The sequence below is a fragment of the Amblyraja radiata genome, chromosome 7 (assembly GCF_010909765.2).
Source record: "Amblyraja radiata isolate CabotCenter1 chromosome 7, sAmbRad1.1.pri, whole genome shotgun sequence".
Taxonomy (NCBI): domain Eukaryota; kingdom Metazoa; phylum Chordata; class Chondrichthyes; order Rajiformes; family Rajidae; genus Amblyraja; species Amblyraja radiata.
In genome coordinates, this window is record NC_045962.1 from 71,841,446 (window position 1) to 71,859,696 (window position 18,251).

At 42.3% G+C, this 18,251-nt stretch overlaps 1 protein-coding gene and 1 long non-coding RNA gene across 3 annotated transcripts in view; one reads left to right on the plus strand and one right to left on the minus strand.

The window, feature by feature from the left end:
* Positions 1-1,840: 1,840 nt before the first annotated feature.
* On the minus strand, positions 1,841-16,554 carry LOC116975528. Its single transcript, XR_004412649.1, has 4 exons — positions 16,542-16,554; positions 14,407-14,413; positions 5,785-5,788; positions 1,841-2,055 (listed from the first exon to the last, which is right to left on the minus strand). It is a non-coding gene; the product is annotated as an uncharacterized LOC116975528 (long non-coding RNA).
* Positions 7,746-18,251, plus strand: part of lypd6 (LY6/PLAUR domain containing 6) — a 200,511-nt gene continuing 190,005 nt past the window's right edge. Inside the window, exon 1 of one of the 2 annotated variants that reach the window (XM_033024735.1) lies at positions 7,746-8,010. The gene's annotated coding sequence lies outside the window, so the exon portion shown is untranslated. The remainder of the gene's footprint in view (positions 8,011-18,251) is intronic. The other variant, XM_033024733.1, reaches the window with a different exon arrangement.

Sequence of the window (18,251 nt, forward strand, 5' to 3'; positions counted from 1 at the left end):
TCAAAAGGCTGACAAATAGCTTATGAAATTAGTGGCGTTGCAGGTAGATAGGGTGGTCAAAAAGGCTTCCTGCCATTTGGCCTTCATCAGTCAGAGTACTGAGTGTATAAGTTGGGGGTGTTCATGTCGCAGTTATACAGTATAAGATATTGGTGTGGCCACATTTAGAGTAATGTGTTCAGTGCTGGACATCAAGTAATCAGAAAGATGTTGCCAAGCTGGAAAGGGTGCAGAGAAAATTGACGAGGATGTTGCCAGGACTCAAGGGCCTGTGCTTATGGGAGTGGTTGAGCAGGTTATGACTTTATTCCTTGGAACGCAGGATGATGAGTGATCAGATAGAAGTGTTCAAATTTGTGAGGGTAATAGATTGGGTAAATGCACAAAGTCTCTTGCCCAAAGTTGGGGAATCGAGAACCAGAAGACATAGGTTTAAGGTGACGGGGGAAAAGATTTAATAGGAACCTGAGGGGTAACTTTTTTACACATAGGGTGGTGGGTATATGGAATGAGCTGCAGGAGGAAGTACTTGCGGTAGGTACTATTGCAAGTACATGGATAGGATAGGTTTAGAGGGATATGGGCCAAACGCAGGCATGTGGGAATCGTATAGATACAACATGTGGGACGGTGTGGGCAAGTTGGGCCGATGGCCATATTTCCACACTGTATGAGTCTATGGCTATGAAATAGATGAGACCTCAAAACAATGGTCAAGCAAATGAAAAACCAGATCACTTTTTCAAGGCAAGAGAATAAGTGATTACAAAGTAATAATGTACAATCTGAAATAAAAGCAGTAAATGATGGGAATACTCATCTGGTCAGGCAGCATCAGGCAAAAATATTTCTGTGTGTCAGGATGATGAGTTTTCAGAACTTCTGATGCTGTATGATCTGCTAAGAATTTCCAGCATTTTCTAGTTTCATTGAAGCAAACAAGTTTAAAATGTTTTTTGGAAGATTTTTATTCAATGGTTCAATGTTTCTTAATTGCCATGTATGCACGCCACAGTGAAATTCTTTTGCACAGCCACAAATGCACTCTTGCCACATTGGTGACTTGTTTCGCATTCTTCAATTCAATTTGTTTTTCAATGAAATCTGAACCCCAACAACATTCTAAAGTTCCAATTGAATTTGTGGCATGAAAGGGATTCATATTTATACTTTCTAGGATCAAACATAAATGATTTATATAACACCGAGGACCTTATTAAATCCCCCATATTGAGCAACCATGTGGAAATTTGATGGGATATGGAATATTTATGCATAATTGTGTCGGCATGTTTATATACTACATATACACATCTGTCCATTTGAGGAATATATGCGGCAATTTTTTAAATATGTCAAATTTTGAAAGTGTAAGAGTCATTTGCATTGTACTAAAAATTCCACAACAAAAATTCCAGTACTACATTAATGGTGGAGTTAGTATACTTGATGATTGCTGCAGAATTTAACTCAATCCTAAAATACATTTGGACTTTTGTAAGAAGCTCTTAACCTGTCGTTTTGCATCAAAAAATAATTTTAGTTTTATGATGAAAATCATCCTCAATTGGCATAATGGATGTTAAATAAATAACTGCAGAAGCTGGAAATTAGACCATAAGACATAGGAGCAGAAGTAGGTCATTCAACCTATCGAGTCTGCTCTGTCATTCGAACATCTATTTTTCCTCTCAACCGCATTCTCCTATCTTTTTCCCCATAACCTTTGATGTACTTACTATTCAAGAATATAAAAAGACCCAATGATTTGGCCTCCTCTGCTGTCTGTGGCAATGAATTCCACAGATTCACCACCCTCTGGCTAAAGAAATGCCTCCTCATCTCCATTCTAAAGGTGCGTCTTTTCATTCTGAAGTTGTGCCCTCTAGTCCTATACTCTCCCTCTACTAGAAATATCCTCTCTTCATCTACTCTGGCTAGCTGCACATTGTCTCTACTATTTAGAAAAAATGTTTTCACTTTTACACAAATAGAATTCCCAATTGGATGTCTTGGTTACTATCTCCCAATGATGGCCGCTAATTATCATATTTCCTCTGCATCCGTTCTATTAAAATTCTCCATAACAGCTTTTTTGTGCGATTTTTTTTTTTTTCTCATGAGAACGATAGAGATTTGGCAAAACTTCTGTATTATTCATTACAGCCGTGTTGAACTAAACCTGGGTGCTTGGATAGCTTATTTTAAATGACTTTGCCGACCTTTAGTAATGGGTGACAAAAACTGAAAATGCTGGAAAACAGGTCAGGCTGCATCTGTGGGTAGAGAAACAGAATTAATGTTTCCACTAGTTTTTGTAAATGCTGTTTTTTGTACTTTTAAATCTCTTTATTCCTCCATCCAAGCTGGCCTTGCACCTTCCAAGTAATGCATCCTCTCTCCTCCATCTGCAAATGTGAACTACCTCACATGTATTTTTGTTTAACTTAATTTGCCAAATACTTGCCCATACTGCAGATATCCTCCTGTACGGGTGTTGTATGCAGATGCTGTTTGACTTGCTGAGCTTTGAGGACTTTCATTTCAGATTTGCAACATCTGTAGGGTTTTTATATTTTCAGTTTCCATCTTGTAATTTATTGTGGGATACTGTGATCCACATTCTTCTGCTGTGAATAACCGCCCTTCATTCCAACCTAAGATAGACACAAAATGCTGGAGTAACTTAGGCAGCATCTCTTAATATAGACACAAAAAGATGGAGTAACTCAGCAGAACAGACAGCATCTCTGGACAGAAGGAATGAGTGTTGTTTTGGGTTGAGACCCTTCTTCATAGATGTATAGAATGATCCCTGGATCATTCCAACCTACTGCGTTCTGTTCTGAAGTCAGATGACAATGGATTGTTCCTACATTGTATTTTAGCATCAGTTGCAAAATATGGCATTTTCCCCTCCTTTTATGCAGACACTTCAACATCAGGTCAGCACAATCATTTCCATGTACATTTGCCAGGGTTCATATAAATAGCTGGAGCAGAAATGGCACCTTATCACCTCCCATTCCAACTTTCACCAAGTACAATGAGGTTTACTGGGTTTCAGATTCAAACTGATGGGTGGGTTAAACATCAGGAAAGTTAATTTCCCATCTGTTAGAGGCAATAGGAAGTCAGGCTCACTTTACATTTAGCAACATTCCAGGTATGAAGCACTTTTAAAGATGGCATTTCATCATTGGGAGGACCTCTTCTGCACAGTGTCATTGGTGCAGACCTGTTACAGGGACTTGAGCAGTAGGATGCAGGGTCAAGCTGACATTTGCAGTGTTCCTAGTCTATTTTCTTTATTTTCTTCATTATTTTTGGAACCGGAAGTAACATTAATATAGACAGGAAACTGTAGTTAAAATATTGGGCTTGTTTTTTTATTTTGTACGGAAATAGAGACCAACTCTCACTGAAGATTTGTACTGAATAGCAAGGAATATTTTTGAATACGCATAAAGAAACTAATTTAGATATAGGCCAGTAACCACGTAAATGGGTTTACTGGTCACTTTGTAGTTGACGTTTTGTTCTTAAAATTGTGGATTGAATTGCAATAGTGCAATTAATATGCCCATTATCCACCTTGAAAAAATAATCTTCCCTTTTCAGTCTATTACTGCCTGGCTTTATAAAATGTTCTTTTAGGGTTTAATCTTACTGATAACTTTTGCATAGAAATGTGTAGGAAGGAACTGCAAACTGAAGATAGACACAAAAGGCTGGAGTAACTCAGCTGGACAAGCAGCATATCTGAAGAAGGTTTGCTGCCTATCCCGCTGAATTACTCCAGCATTTTGTGTCTTAACTGTTTCATAGACGTTCACCTATACAACTCTATTATTATTTTGGATGTGAAAATATGAATTGCAAACAGTTTCTGAATTGCGGGCGCATGCACTTTTCTACCATGTTGCTAGTGTTTTCAGTGTTGATATGGACCAAAGTGAAGTCCTGAAATTTGTCCAAATAAAACAATGAAAGTTGACATAATGCTTTTGGAAATATCCTGCATGAATGATCAATTTTCATTTTCGATCCTATGGAACTGTAGTCCCTTGTGTAGAAGATAATCAACTATTTTTTTTCTGACGCATGACCCAAACAAAGTAAGTACAATGATATGATGTAATTTGATGGTATTAAATTATAATACTAGCTGACAGTAAGTGGCGCATTAGGGAATCTAACTATAATACTATTGTTTCCATTTTGGCAAGCAAAACTTCTTGAAATACATAATCCATAAATATTTGTAATTATATAAAACTGTCACTATTTTATGTGCAGTCAAATCATTACTATGTAAAAGATTAAAACATCATTCACTGTGATACTGGTTGCCCTGGATACTTGGCAGTTTCAGAGGTACAGTGGTTCGTAAATGAATGACCTAAATTCAAAAGCATTGTAATTGATATCTAAACTTGTTTTGCCAACTTTTGTCTAATCCATTGGAGCTGGGTGCAAAGCTATTTATTCTTCTTTACCCAATGGGATTGTAGAAGGTCCGGAAATTTATATCTAGTTGCATTAATCAAATATTATGTTTTTCTTACCATGGGAGAATTCCAAGCAATCTACCTGTGTGTTGCTTTGAATTTTCATGCAAAGAAATATGCAGAAATGCAATGAAGAGTATTGAGATTTTACAGTGTTTAAAAAACATTTTGAAACTCCACAAAATAGAGATGCTAAATTATTTTACTTTTGTGCTTGTGATCCGCAAATAATTTCTCAATAATTTCCTCCCAAAAAGTGACAATGGTCACTGAATGATTAAAAACACATGGGGAATTTGTTTCTTGGCGCTCACACAGAGTATAATTGTAGAAGCATGCTGTGCCCTGCTTCTGAAATGTGGTCCCATGGAAGTCAAACAAACCAAATTTACGAGTCAAAGTACAATGCATTGCCATTGTGTGGCATGTTTAGCTATATTGTCCACAACCATATCAAAGCCACCAGCCCTGGTTCAAAGGTTGGGCTCTTGTCTCTGAGCTGGAGAACTGGGGGCTCAAGCACCATCAGATTTGTTTGTTTGGAGGATGTGGGGGGTATTTATAGCATTAATTCCATGGAACCGTGGCATTTCACAGGGCAGTTAAGAGTCAACCATGGATTTATTACTGAGCAATGAAGTGAGAATTTTACCTTTAAACTAAGGTGGACACCATATACACAGAACAGTCAGTCACATCCCACTCCACCTGTGGCAAATGTGCCTAGATCCACGACAGGCCGCCGCAACCACTTCTGAACATATAGAGCTGGATTGGAAGTAAGTGATCCTAGATCCCAAGGGACAGCTAAAGATAAGCTAAGAACCTCTTCTCAATTGAGAAACCATATGTATAGAAAAATAGGTGCAGGAGTAGGCCATTTGGCCCTTCGAGTCAGCACTGCCATTCAATATGATCATGGCTGATCATCTAAAATCAGTACCCTGTTCCTGCTTTTTCCCCATATCCATTGATTCCTTTAGCCCTTGGAGCTAAATGTAACTTCCTCTTGAAAACATCCAGTGAATTGGCCTCCACTGCCTTCTGTGGCAGAGAATTCCACAGATTCACAACTCTGGGTGAAAAAGTTTTTTCTCATCTCAGTCCTAAATGGCCTACACATTCTTAAACTGTGACCCCTGGTTCTGGACCCCCCCAACATCAGGAACATTGTTCCTGCATTTAGCCTGACCAATCCTTTAAGATTTTTTTATGCTTATATAAGATCTCCTCTCATCCTTCTAAATTCCAGTGAACACAAGCCCAGTAAAACCATTCTTTCATCAGCCAGGGATCTCTCGACTGTCCAGTTCTTCCATGAGTGGATAACGAGAAGGCAGTTAGTGCTTAAGTGTGCATAACTGGAAACATAAAACTGGAATATTGCTTTCATGTCTTCACTACGCCCTAAAGCTTTTACCCGCCATCAAAACAAAATCCTATTAAATTGTGTTCTCCGCTGTTTGGTAGGCACAAGTATCACTGTCTTCTTGGAAGAATAATGAGATAAATCAGGATCAGATAATTTATTTTGTTTGAGAGATGTTGGCATGGGATTTTCTTTTGCATTCTCTCAAAAGAGCTATATCTTATGGTATGATTTTTACTGTCATATGTACTGAAACGGAGCACTAATATTCTTAGTTGCAGCAGCTTTACAGGTCCGTAAACATGGTACTCAATAGATAACAAAATAACAAAACAAATAAAAGAAAGTTCAATGAAAAAGTCCAATAAGAGTGCAAAACGAAACAAAAAACCTGAAGTCTCTCGTGCAACCAAGACAATCATAGTTCAAAGTTTAGTTGGCATTTGTAGTGTTCAAGAGCCTGGTGGTTGTTGGGCAGAACAGTTTAATTCTTTGTCACATGTACCGAGGTAAAGTGAAAAGCTTTTGTTGCGTGCTATCCAGTCAGCGGAAAGACAATACACGATTACAATCAAGCCATTTACAGTGTTAGTGACTTTAGACCCACCAACTATATTGAAAGTTCAATTAAAAAGTCCAAAACAAAAAACCCGAAGTCCCTGGTGCAACCAAGAGGGACTTTTAACTGCCCTCTGAAATACCTCAGTTCCAGGGAGTTAATGGTCAAAATGCCTCTAACATCCTACAACAACAACAACAACAAATCTGTTGAACCCACAAGTAATTTGAGGAAGGACATCCTTGTGATTGAGGCAGTGCAGCGTAGGTTCACGAGATTCATCCCTGGGATGGCGGGACTGTCATATGAGGAAAGATTGAAAAGACTAGCCTTGTATTCACTGGAGTTTAGAAGGATGAGGGGGTATCTTATAGAAACATATAAAATTATAAAAGGACTGGACAAGCTAGATGCAGGAAAAAAATTCCCAATGTTGGGTGAGTCCAGAACCAGGGGTCACAGTCTTAGAATAAAGGGGAGGTCATTTAAGACTGAGGTGAGAAAAAAAACTTTTTCACCCAGAGAGTTGTGAATTTAAGGAATTCCCTGCCACAGAGGGCAGTGGAGGCCAAGTCACTGGATGGATTTAGGAGAGAGTTAGATAGAGCTCTAGGAGCTAGTGGAGTCAAGGAATATGGGGAGAAGGCAGGCACGGGAGGGGACATCAACCATGATCACAATGAATGGCAGTGCTGGCTCGAAGGGCCGAATGGCCTCCTCCTGCACCTATTTTCTATGTTTCTAAGTGGTTGCAGCCCAGACCATCACACAAACCAACCTCCCTTCTATTGACTCCATTTATACCTCATACTGCCTCGGCAAGGCCAGCAGCATAATCAAGAACGAGTCACACCCTGGCCATTCCTTCTCCCCTCTCCCATCAGGCAAAAGGAAGTGTGAAAACGCACACCTCCAGATTCAGGGACCACATTGGTGACCCAGGGACTATCCTTGAACAGACTTTGCTGGCTTAACCTTGCACTAAACGCTATTCCCTTATGGATCTATTCGCTGTAAATGCCTCGATTGTAATCATGTTTTGTCTTTCTGCTGACTGGTTAGCACGCGACAAAGGCTTTTCGATGTACCTCAGTACACGTGTCAATAAACTGAACTGAAGTCCCCACTTCAGGTTCAAGTTCAAGTGAGTTTATTGTCATGTGTCCCTGATAGGACAATGAAATTCTTGCTTTGCTTCAGCACAACAGAACATAGTAGGCATCGACTACAAAACAGATCAGTGTGTCCATATACCATTGTACTACTTCAGAGGCAAGAACCCTGCCATTGAACCAAGAGAGACAGAAGGTAGACAAAAGTGCTGGAGAAACTCAGCGGGTGCGGCAGCATCAGTTCTCACTGGATACTGAAGTCTGATTATGATATTCACCTGTCATACTTCCCTCTGGATGATGTAGCGCGACCTAGTCCCGCCCCAGAGGGGTGGAGGTATTTCGATTGGAAATCCGACCTGCTTGCAGCCCATTCTCACTGCTCTCTCTGCAACCACCGTTTGGATGGATAACGTCAGATAAACTTGGTATTTGACACTCCCGCCTCCTTCCAGACAGGTAAAAGCAAACCACGTTATTGTCTGAATATTAAGATGTGCAGCTCTAGATCAATGTCTGTGCGTTTTGTTTGACGGTCATCCTTTGCACAAAGACGAGTTGCAGCTTTTGTTCTCAGTGCGCTATTGTCGGCCGGGCGATATCAAGGTTGCAGCGTGCAATGGGTGAGCGGCGAGGCTTGGCGGTCTGCGGTGAAAGTATTAGTTTGTTGCAGGGTCTGGAACTAACCGTGCCACTGCAGACCAAGCCAGCTACTGGAAGACGACAGCGACCTGTGAGCTGGAATAAGCAGCCGGTTTGACAGCTCGACCTGCGGGTTCTTTCCAAACCTAACTTAGTTTTCCAACAGGGGAAACTAATCCATCACTCACTCTCTCTCTACCCCTCCCTCTCTCTCTCTCACCATCTTTCTCACACCCCCTCTCTCTCACACACACTCCCTCTCTCTCTAACCCTCTCTCACACTCCCTCACTCACAAACTCCCTCACTCACAAACTCCCTCACTCACACACTCACTCACACTCACTCCCTCACGCTCCCTCCCTCTCTCACATACACACTCCCACTTCCTCATTCACTGTAAGGGCTGGGAAGAACGACTTTACAGCGGGTGAGACTTTTTGCAGCAACTTTGCCTTCCCCGTCCACATTTTTCATCGATTTATTCAATTGGATTATAAATAAATGGGCGTCTTGAATCGGAGCCAGTGTGTGGACTGAGTACGTGATGGATTCTGTTCTTGCATCTTGTTAACGCGTTAGGTAAAATGAGGAAAGGCAGCAGTAATCCCAATAATTCACATTTAATGATATCTATTAAGTTATGAAGCCGACTCGTGTAATAGAAGAAAAAAAACGTGTCCCAAATCACATTTTACTGACGTCTGCAAGCGTTGAAAGAATCAATCAAAATGCTGTTTAATGTAATGCGTGTATAGATATGGAAGAAATATCAGAATTGGTAATTAAACTGTTTTTCGTTATAATTGTCGGTGGAAAGATATTAGCTGGTGGATAGAACTGACTGTCTTTCAAAACTATCGTGCAGAATGTTAAACGTACCTGAAGTACTTGAAGAAACACAGCGTGGGCGCATTTCCAATGAGAAGCCTTCAGTTTGTGGGAATATTTAGTTATACACAGGTATCCATAAAATTGTGAATGGCAAACTCATGTGTTCCCTCTCTCCCCCCCACCCCCCCACCCACCCCTAGCACATCTCCGTCACCCAGCGTCCAGGTGTGTGTATCTCAGTTAATGTCAAGGAGCCTCTGGTACAGACCTAACTTTCTTCATGTACCCGGCATCATCTTGATGCCAACTCCCCCTGAGGCTTTAGTACGGATCGGACGCTCAAGCAATCTGGTTTCCTGACTGTTGAAGGCAGGGAAATGTTGGGCAAGGCGAGACTGTAGAGCTTCGCCGGCAGAATCAACCAACTATCCATCTGAGCAGGCCTCGCCCAGGCTGCATCTCCTGTGCTCTCTGAGCGGCGGTAGAACTGGCCCTTCTGCATGGCTCCATTTCACTGAGTTTAGTTTAGTTTAGTTTAGTTTAGTTTAGTTTAGTGTAGTTTAGTTTAGAGATACAGCGCGGCACCGAGTCCGCGCCACTAACACTGTCCCGCACACACTGAGGACAATTTATGTTTTTACCAAGCCAATTGGCCTGTGCAAAGCCGCCGGTCTTTGTAGTGTGGGAGGAAAACGGAGCACAGGGAGAAAGTACGAACTCGGCACAGACATCACCCGTCGTCAGGATCAAACGCGGGTCTCTGGCGCTGTAAGGTTTGGGCAGCAGCGCCACCGTGCACTTAGAAATCCAAAGAGGGCAAGAAGTAGGTTCAGGAGAAAGCATCTGAGTACATTTCGCCACTTCATTCATAAAGATCATCACAACTTTCATGGCTGGCTTCAACTCTGCTTCTCTGCTCAATTCCCACAACCCCCAGAGTCCCTGCGGTTAAAACAACTCGCAGTCTCAGCACTAAGGTATCCTAATAAATGACTCTTGATTCCTCGTAGTTAAAGGTATGTCATTAAAGTGACATGCCAGAATACAATTGGCCAGGCAGCATCTGTGGAGGGAATGGACTCAATTAGTCCGAAGAAGGGCCCTGATCCAGAACATCCGTTCCCTCTACAGATGTTCCAAACACGTTCAGTTCCTCCAGCACTTTGTGTTTTGCTCAGGATTGCTGCATCTGTAGTTTTTTTTGTGTCTGTAAGAACACACTTGCGAGTAGGCCTGGTTGGTTGCTGGCATCCGTCTAACAGAGAGATGTGTAGGAAGGAACTGCAGATGCTGGTTTTAACCAAAGATCTCTGCTATAAGATCTTTGGTTTTAACCGAAGATAGACACAAAAAAGCTGGAGTAACTCAGCGGGACCAGGCAGCACCTCTGGAGAGAAAGAATGGGCGATGTTTCGGGTCGAGACCCTTCTTCAGACTGGTTAGGGATAAAGGAAACGAGAGATATATAGACGATGACGTGGAGAGATAAAGAACAATGAATAAAAGATTTGCAAAAAAGTAACAATGATAAAGGAAACAGGCCACTGATAGCTGTTTGTAGCTATGATCTTTGGTTTGTAGGGTGAAACGAGCAGCTAGTGCGACGTGTGGGGGAAGTATAGAGAGAGAGAGGGAATGCCGGAGCTACCTGAAGTGAGAGAAATCAATATTCATAGAGAGATGATGGTGTGACTTCGACGTTGTCCTGTTTGGGGAGGAGAATGTGATTGCATTTCCTGCTGTGGCTGACTAGGCCCTTCCTTGACAGACAGACCCTCCCACAGCTTCCACAGGTGAAGTTGTCTCTGGCCGTTGGATTGTGGAGTGAGTTGCTGTTGATCATTTAGTGGCGTGTGGCCTGACCTCCAGTGGCTTGAACCACATGCTGCCGTGGTGCTTCATACCCGCCTGCAGTATTAGCAGATACATTGCATTGATTGTGGAAAAGAATAGATTATTGTCTTCTATTGAATGACAAAGAATCTCTACATTGTAGGAACAAAGAACTGCAGATGCTGGTTTATACCAAAGTGCTGGGGTAACTCAGTGGGACAGGCAGTATCTCTGCAGAAAAGGACAGGTGATGTTTTGGATTGGGACTGTTCTTCAGATTCTAAATCTGTAGAAGGGTCCCAACCTTAATCATTACCCATCCTTTTTCTGCAGAGATGCTGCCTGACCCGCTGAGCTACTCCAGCTTGCTTTGTCATTAGGTTATCTTTGAGGAGATGTAATACAACAACAACAAAAACTAAACAAAGAAGGGTCTCGACCCAAAATGTCACATATTCCTTTTATCCAGAGATGCTGTCTGGCCCGCTGAGTTACTCCATCTTTTTGTGTCTATCTTCGGTTTAATCCAGCATCTGCAGTTCCTTCCTACAAAAATTAAATGATATTACATGCAGATGATTACTGCTAATGCGTTATCCCCAGATGCATTGGTGCTATGTACATGGAAAGTCTTTGGTGTGTTGCAGGAAAATTCCCCACTCAGTAATGAAATGGAGAAACTTAATATTGGGAAATGATAATTTATGGAAAATAGTCTACCAGCTGGTGCCAGTGCCAACTGATGAGGGCAGCAGCCTAGCTGATTTATTTGATGTGATTCTCACTGGTCTGGTACATTTATTCAACACACAGAGCAGATTTTTATTTCTCCAGTTGCTATTATTTATTCATGAGCTCAATATATTAAAAAACCGTAGAGGGTTTTTCTGTATCACATTGCTGCCTCAGCATGTTGAGCTGTCGGCTTTACCCTGATATTTGCTCTGGTCACGTTTTTGGCCTTGATCCAAATACATGACCACGAGTGTGTAGGAAGGAACTGCAGGTGCTGGTTTACACCAAAGATAGGCACAAAAACCTGGAGTAACTCAGTCGGCCAGGCAGCATCTCCTGAGAAAATGAATAGGTGTCTGAAGAAGGGCCGCGACCCGAAACATCACCTATTCCTTTTCTCCAGAGATGCTGCCTGACCCACTGAGTTACATGATCATGTCTGTTGTTTTGAACGAGCACACTACAAGGCCACATTTAGCTAGTCTACTGAAGCTATAATAAACAGTACGGGCATCAAGAGAGTCAAGGGTGTTTTATTGTGATATGTCTCAGATAGACCAATGAAATCCTTACTTGCAGCAGCACAACAGAATATGTAAATCTAGTATACTGTAAACAATATAATAAATGAGAAAAAAAAGTCCAGTACTTGTGTATATATACACACATACTCACATATACGGAAATTGATCTACCAACAGTCATAAAAACACAAATACATGCAATTAAAGTGACGAGTGGAAAGGCTTGGGGATGTGCAAAGATTGGGGATGGGGGAAAGGGGGAGGGGGGTAGTGAGGGGGAAGAGGGGTCAGAATCGGTCTACCCCACAACAGAAGGGGGAGGTGTTGTAACGTTTGATAGCCACAGGGAAGAAGGATCTCCTGTGGCATTCTGTCCTGCATCTTGGTGGAACCAGTCTGTTGCTGAAGGTACTCCTCAGGTTGACCAGTGTGTCATAGAGGGGTGAGCTGTATTGTCCAGGATGCTCCGCAGTTTGAGGAGCATCCTTCCCTCCAAGACCACCTCCCATGAATCCAACTTCATCCCCCAGAACTGAGCCAACCTCCCTGGTGAGATTTAAATATACGTACACATAAAAAAAAATAATGCAATAATAAAAATAATAATCTATGTTAAGAGTTTATTTGTAGTGTTTCATAGCCTGATGGCTGTAGGAAGAAGCTGTTTCTTAACCTGGGCGTTAGAGTTTTCTGGCTCCTGTGCCACCTTCCTGATGGCAGGGGTGAAATGGGTGTGTGGCCAGGATGGTGTGGGTCTCTGATGATGCTGGCTGCCTTTTTGAGGCAGCGACTGGTAAATCCCTTCGATGGTGGGGAGGTCAGAATAAGTGATGGACTGGGCAGTGTTCACAACTTTTTGCAGTCTTCTTCGCTCCTGGACATTCAAGTTGCCGAACCAGGCCGTGATGCCAGCAGTCAATATGCTCTCTACTGTACACCTGTAGAAGTTCAAAAGAATCCTCTCTGACATAAATTGCATTGGAGTTATGCTGTTCATCTTGCTAGGATTTGATAATTTACAGCAAAGTGCAGAGGTAGAAATTAGAAAGTGTGCATCACCATACTCAGGAACAGCTGTGGCCCCTCTGTTACCAGTCTTATGAAGCGTCCTTCCATCAGCTAGTGAATAGCCTGATTCTCCAACCCACTTCATTGTGGACATTGTACTTTGTCTCTGGAACTATCACGCCTCAATGCTGAGAACTATTTTCTGTATTCTGTATCTTCCCCTTTGCTCTACCAATTGTAGAGTTTGACTTGCTTGTATTTATGTACAGTATTATCGGATTTGTTTGGATAACATGCAGAACAAAGCGTTTCACTGTACCTCTGTACACATGACAATAATAAACCTAAACCTAATGAGAAACCGAAAGGTCTGAATGACAATAAAGGAATTCAGATTCAGAATAGTCACAAATTCTCACAAATGTTTCCTTTGAATCCACAAGCAATGTGGATTATTTTTAGATCACACGAAAATGCCACAAATTGGATATCTGGTTCTAGAATACAGACATTCTTTCATGCACATTCTTTGAAGTTTAAGTGTGCTCAATAAATGGTAAGGTACATTGAATGCTGACAATTTGACAATGACAAACACATGACACACAGTAGGAAAGAGTAATCATGCTCAATACAAAAAGAGGCCTTTGTTTTAAATTGTTCAGGACTGTGCAAGTCTTTGTGAATTTGAATGGTATTTGATGAATATATACATTCATCAAAGCACCAGGGAAGAAAGCAGCATTTTTGAAAAAAGAAGCAGCATCTGCGGAAAGAGAAACCAATTAACAATGTGGATCAATGATGCTTCCTTAGAACGTTTTTCCTAATCTTCCTTAGAAAGGGTTTTTCATCATTAGTTGTCTTTTGTTTTAAAGCAGACTGTTATGGTGATAATCAATTAAATATTAAATAGAAAATTTCTACAATGGCGATAAAAAAATTAATTACAAATTCAAGTCGGAATGTTATATGATTAGTTGCCGCGGTTCCTATGATAATTTATAACTGTGTTGGTTTGGGAATATAGTCTGCAAATAGCTGAGTTGAGTTTAGCTTATTGCCACATGTACCGGGGTCAGCCATGATTGAATGGCGGAGTTGACTTAATGGGCCGAATGGCCTAATTCTGCTCCTATCACTTATGATCATGAACCAGAGGTAGGAAAATACCAGAACAGATCAGGGTGGGCAACAGATGGCCAAGGAAGGATTTAGCCCATAATGGTACATTGTTAGCTGGGGATGAGATGATAATGAGAGGGATACTGGGCTGTGAACAGTGGAGCTGGTAGGGCAACTTGGGTGGGGAAGAGGGGAGAGCGGGATTGCAGGGGTTACTTGAAATTAGATAAAATCAACATTCATACCCCGCTGGTTGTGAGCTGCCCAAGCGAAATATGAGGTGCTGTTCCTCCAAATTGTCTTCCCCTCTACCTTCAGTAAGAAGAAGGGTTCTGCTCCGAAACATCAGCCATCCTGTTTCTCCAGTGATGCTGCCTGGCCCACTGAGTTGCTCCAACACTTTGTGTCTACCTTTGGTGTAAACCAGCATCAGTTCCTTCCTACACATATTAAATAATCAGTATCTAGCATCTTTACTGTGGCCTAAACTTTCCCTTGGATCTTTATTTCTAAATCTGAAAGTCTGCATCAATGCCTCTGTTTTCATTTTGAAGATAGACACAAAAAGCTGGAATTACTCAGCGGGACAGGCAACATCTCTGGAGAGAAGGAATGGGTGACGTTTCGGGTCGAGACCCTTCTTCAGAATTTACTCCAGCTTTTTGTGTCACCCATTCCTTCTCTCCAGAGATGTTGCCTGTCCCATTGAGTTATTCCAGCTTTTTGTGTCTATCTTCGGTTTAAACCAGCATCTGCAGTTCCTTCATACACATCTCGTCTGTTTTTAGTTCCTTGTCTGCCACTTGAAATGTGGTTGGAGAGCAGACAACTCCACCCAAATGCCTGAGACTGAGGCGCTCCCGGCACTATGGGTGTGAAATGCTTACCAATTTCAATTCTTGTTCATAGTCTTTAAGGAAATAACTTCAAAGTCTGGCTTCTTTGCATTTTAGTATCTGGTATGACTATGTCAGTTTTCTTCATAAACAAACAAATAAAACACTCAGTGTACCTAAGCCTACCCGGTCTCCCGGTTGCTAAACACTTTAATTCTCCCCTCCCATTTCCATACTGACCATGTGGGTAGGAAGGAACTGCAGATGCTGGTTTAAATCAAAGATAGACACAAGATGCTGGAGTGACTCAGCGGGACAGGCAGCACCTCTGGAGAGAAGGAACGGGTGACGTTTCGGGTCGAGTCTCTTCTATAGACTGAAGAAGGGTCTCGACCCGAAACGTCACCCGCTCCTCTCCAGAGATGCTTCCTATCCTGCTGTTACTCCAGAATGTTGTGTCCATCTCCCAAACTGACCTTTCTGTCCCGAGCCTCCTCCACTGTGAGTAAGATCCAAGCAAGAATCTCATTGTCCTATCTGGGACACATGACAATAAAACTCTCTTGACTTGACTTGCAAATTGGAGGAACTGCACCTCATTTCGCTTGGGCAGGTTACAAGCCAGTGGTATAAATAATGATTTCTCTAACTTAAAGTAACCCTTGCTTTCCCTCTCTCTCTGTCCCTCGCTCACCCTAGTTCTCTGATTAGTTTCACTGTCCTCCTGATTAATTTTACTGTTTTTGTAGGAAAGAACTGTAGATGCTGGTTAACACTGAAGATAGACACAACATGCTGCAGTAACTCAGCAGGACAAACAGCATCTCTGGATAGAAGGAATGGGTTATATTTTGGGTTGAGACCTTTCTTCAGACTGAGAGTTGGGAGAGGGAAACAGGAGATAAAGAAGGGTAAAGTTGGAAAATGAGAGATCAAAGGGGATCAAGTCAAACTAGGGTGAAGGAAGGACAGAGAGCTTACAAACCAGCGGTATGAATATTAACTTCTCTAACTCCAAGTAACCTTTGCTTTCCCTCTCTCTCCATCCCTCCCCCAACCCAGTTCTCCGACTAGTTTGACTGTTACCCTGATTAAAATTTACTGATTGTATGCCTCTATGTTACCTTCACCCAGCTAACAATGATCTATTCTGTATTTTCCTTGATATACATCCCCTTCAATCTCTCCTTTTCACACCTTGCCCTTCCATATCTCTCATTTCCCTCTATGATCTATTCTACATTTCCCTTGACCATCATCTGCTTTGATCTGTCCTTTTCACACTTTCCATGCTCTTTGTACTCTTCCACATCTCCCCCGACTCAGTCTGAAGAAGGGTCTCGACCCGAAAAGTAACCCATTCCTTCTCTCCAGAGCTACTGCCTATCCCGCTGAGTTATTCCAGCATTTTGTGACTATCTTCCGCGTAAACCAGCATCTGCAGTTCCTTCTTACACATTTCCACTGCTCACTTGCTAGGCTTTTCCCCACCCCCACCTCTCTTTTCCAGCTTTCATCCCCCACTCCATGTTTGTGAAGGCTCTTCAAGCATTCACAAACTTTCAATTCCCTCCGCAGATGCCGACTGACTTGCTGAATTCCTCTAGCCTTTTATTTTTGCTCAAATTATGATACTTTGCTTCTTCTTCTTATGGAGTCCACACACAAGATTAGACGTTGTTCAGCCAGAGCTGAACACACTTCTCGGCATCTGCATACAATGGTGTCTGTCTTGCGCTTCTTGTGCTTCCTGTGCGTGGTGGTGGAAAGATTGTTGAAAACAGGGGACGTGAACGCTTTCTCCTTGACCCCATGACACTTTGTTGCTATCAATGGTTTAAACAGTGAACATTACTGTATTGAAATACTGCATTGGAAACTGCAAACAAAAGTTTTCATCTGTTTTTGAGAAGGAAATCTTCAGAAACAAGGAATTGTGGTGGATGGCTGGACAATGGTTAGTGTATAAACAAGGAGCACCATGCTGATTAAGTGATGGAGTAACTCAGCAGGTCAAGCAGCATTTCTGGAGAAAAAGTATGGCTGATGTTTAGGATTGGGACCCTTCTTCAGACTGAAAGTAGGGGGTGGGGTAGGGAGGGTGAAGAACTGGGGGCAAAGACCAGAATGAAACCAAGGCTGGCCATAAATGATCTCGGGCAGGGCGGTGCCTGGTAAACGCATTGTTGGTTAGGGATGTTGTGAACTCAAGACGGAAACGATGTGGAGGACTGTGGAGCTGGTAAAATGATGGGTGGAGAAAGGGCAAGGGGGCAGCGGAGGGGAGTGTAAATAAAAGTTACTTAAAATTAGAGAATACAATGTTCACACCACTAGGTTGTAAGCCATGCAGGTGAAACATGGGGTGCTGGTCCTCCAATATGCATGTGGCCTCACTCTGGCAATGGAGGAGGCCCATCCCAGACAGGGAAGGGGAGTTGAAATGGTTGGCAACCCGGGATCCCATAGGTCTCTGGATTGAAATCGGTGGTAAATTCAGGGTTTCTGAAGGTTCCGACAATGATGTTTCTTATTCTCTCAATATTAAACCAGATGAAACTGCCACTTATTCAGGATGTCTAACAAGCTGTGTCATTCTGCAATGTAGCAAGGGTGTGGAGAGGTAAAGCAGGGTGTTGTCAGAATACCTGCAGAAACTGATCCTACCTCCCCGCCTGATGCTAACAAAGGTTGTCTGGTACATGAGGAAGGGGAGGGGTGCGAGGATAGATTACTGTGGAACACTGGAGGGAAAGTGTAGGAAGGGACTGCCAATGCTGGTTTAGTCTGAAGATAAGACACAAAATACTGGAGTAATTCAACGGGACAGGTATCATCTCTGGATAGAAGGAACAGGTGGCGTTTTGGGCCGGGACCTTTCTTCAGACTCAAATCCAGACTTCAGACCCAGTCTGAAGAAGGGTCTCGACACAAAAGTCACCTTATCCAGAAATGCTGCCTCCTCCCTCGACTCTGTCCAGGAACCCAACATTCCTTTCAGGTTAGACAGATGTTCACTTGCAACTCCTCCAACCTCATCTACTGTATCCATTGTTCAAGATCGGTGAGACCAAATGTAGACTGGGTGATCATTTTGTTGAACACCTTTGCTCAGTCCGCCTGGATCTACCTGATCTGCCGGTTGCCAAACACTTTAATTCCACT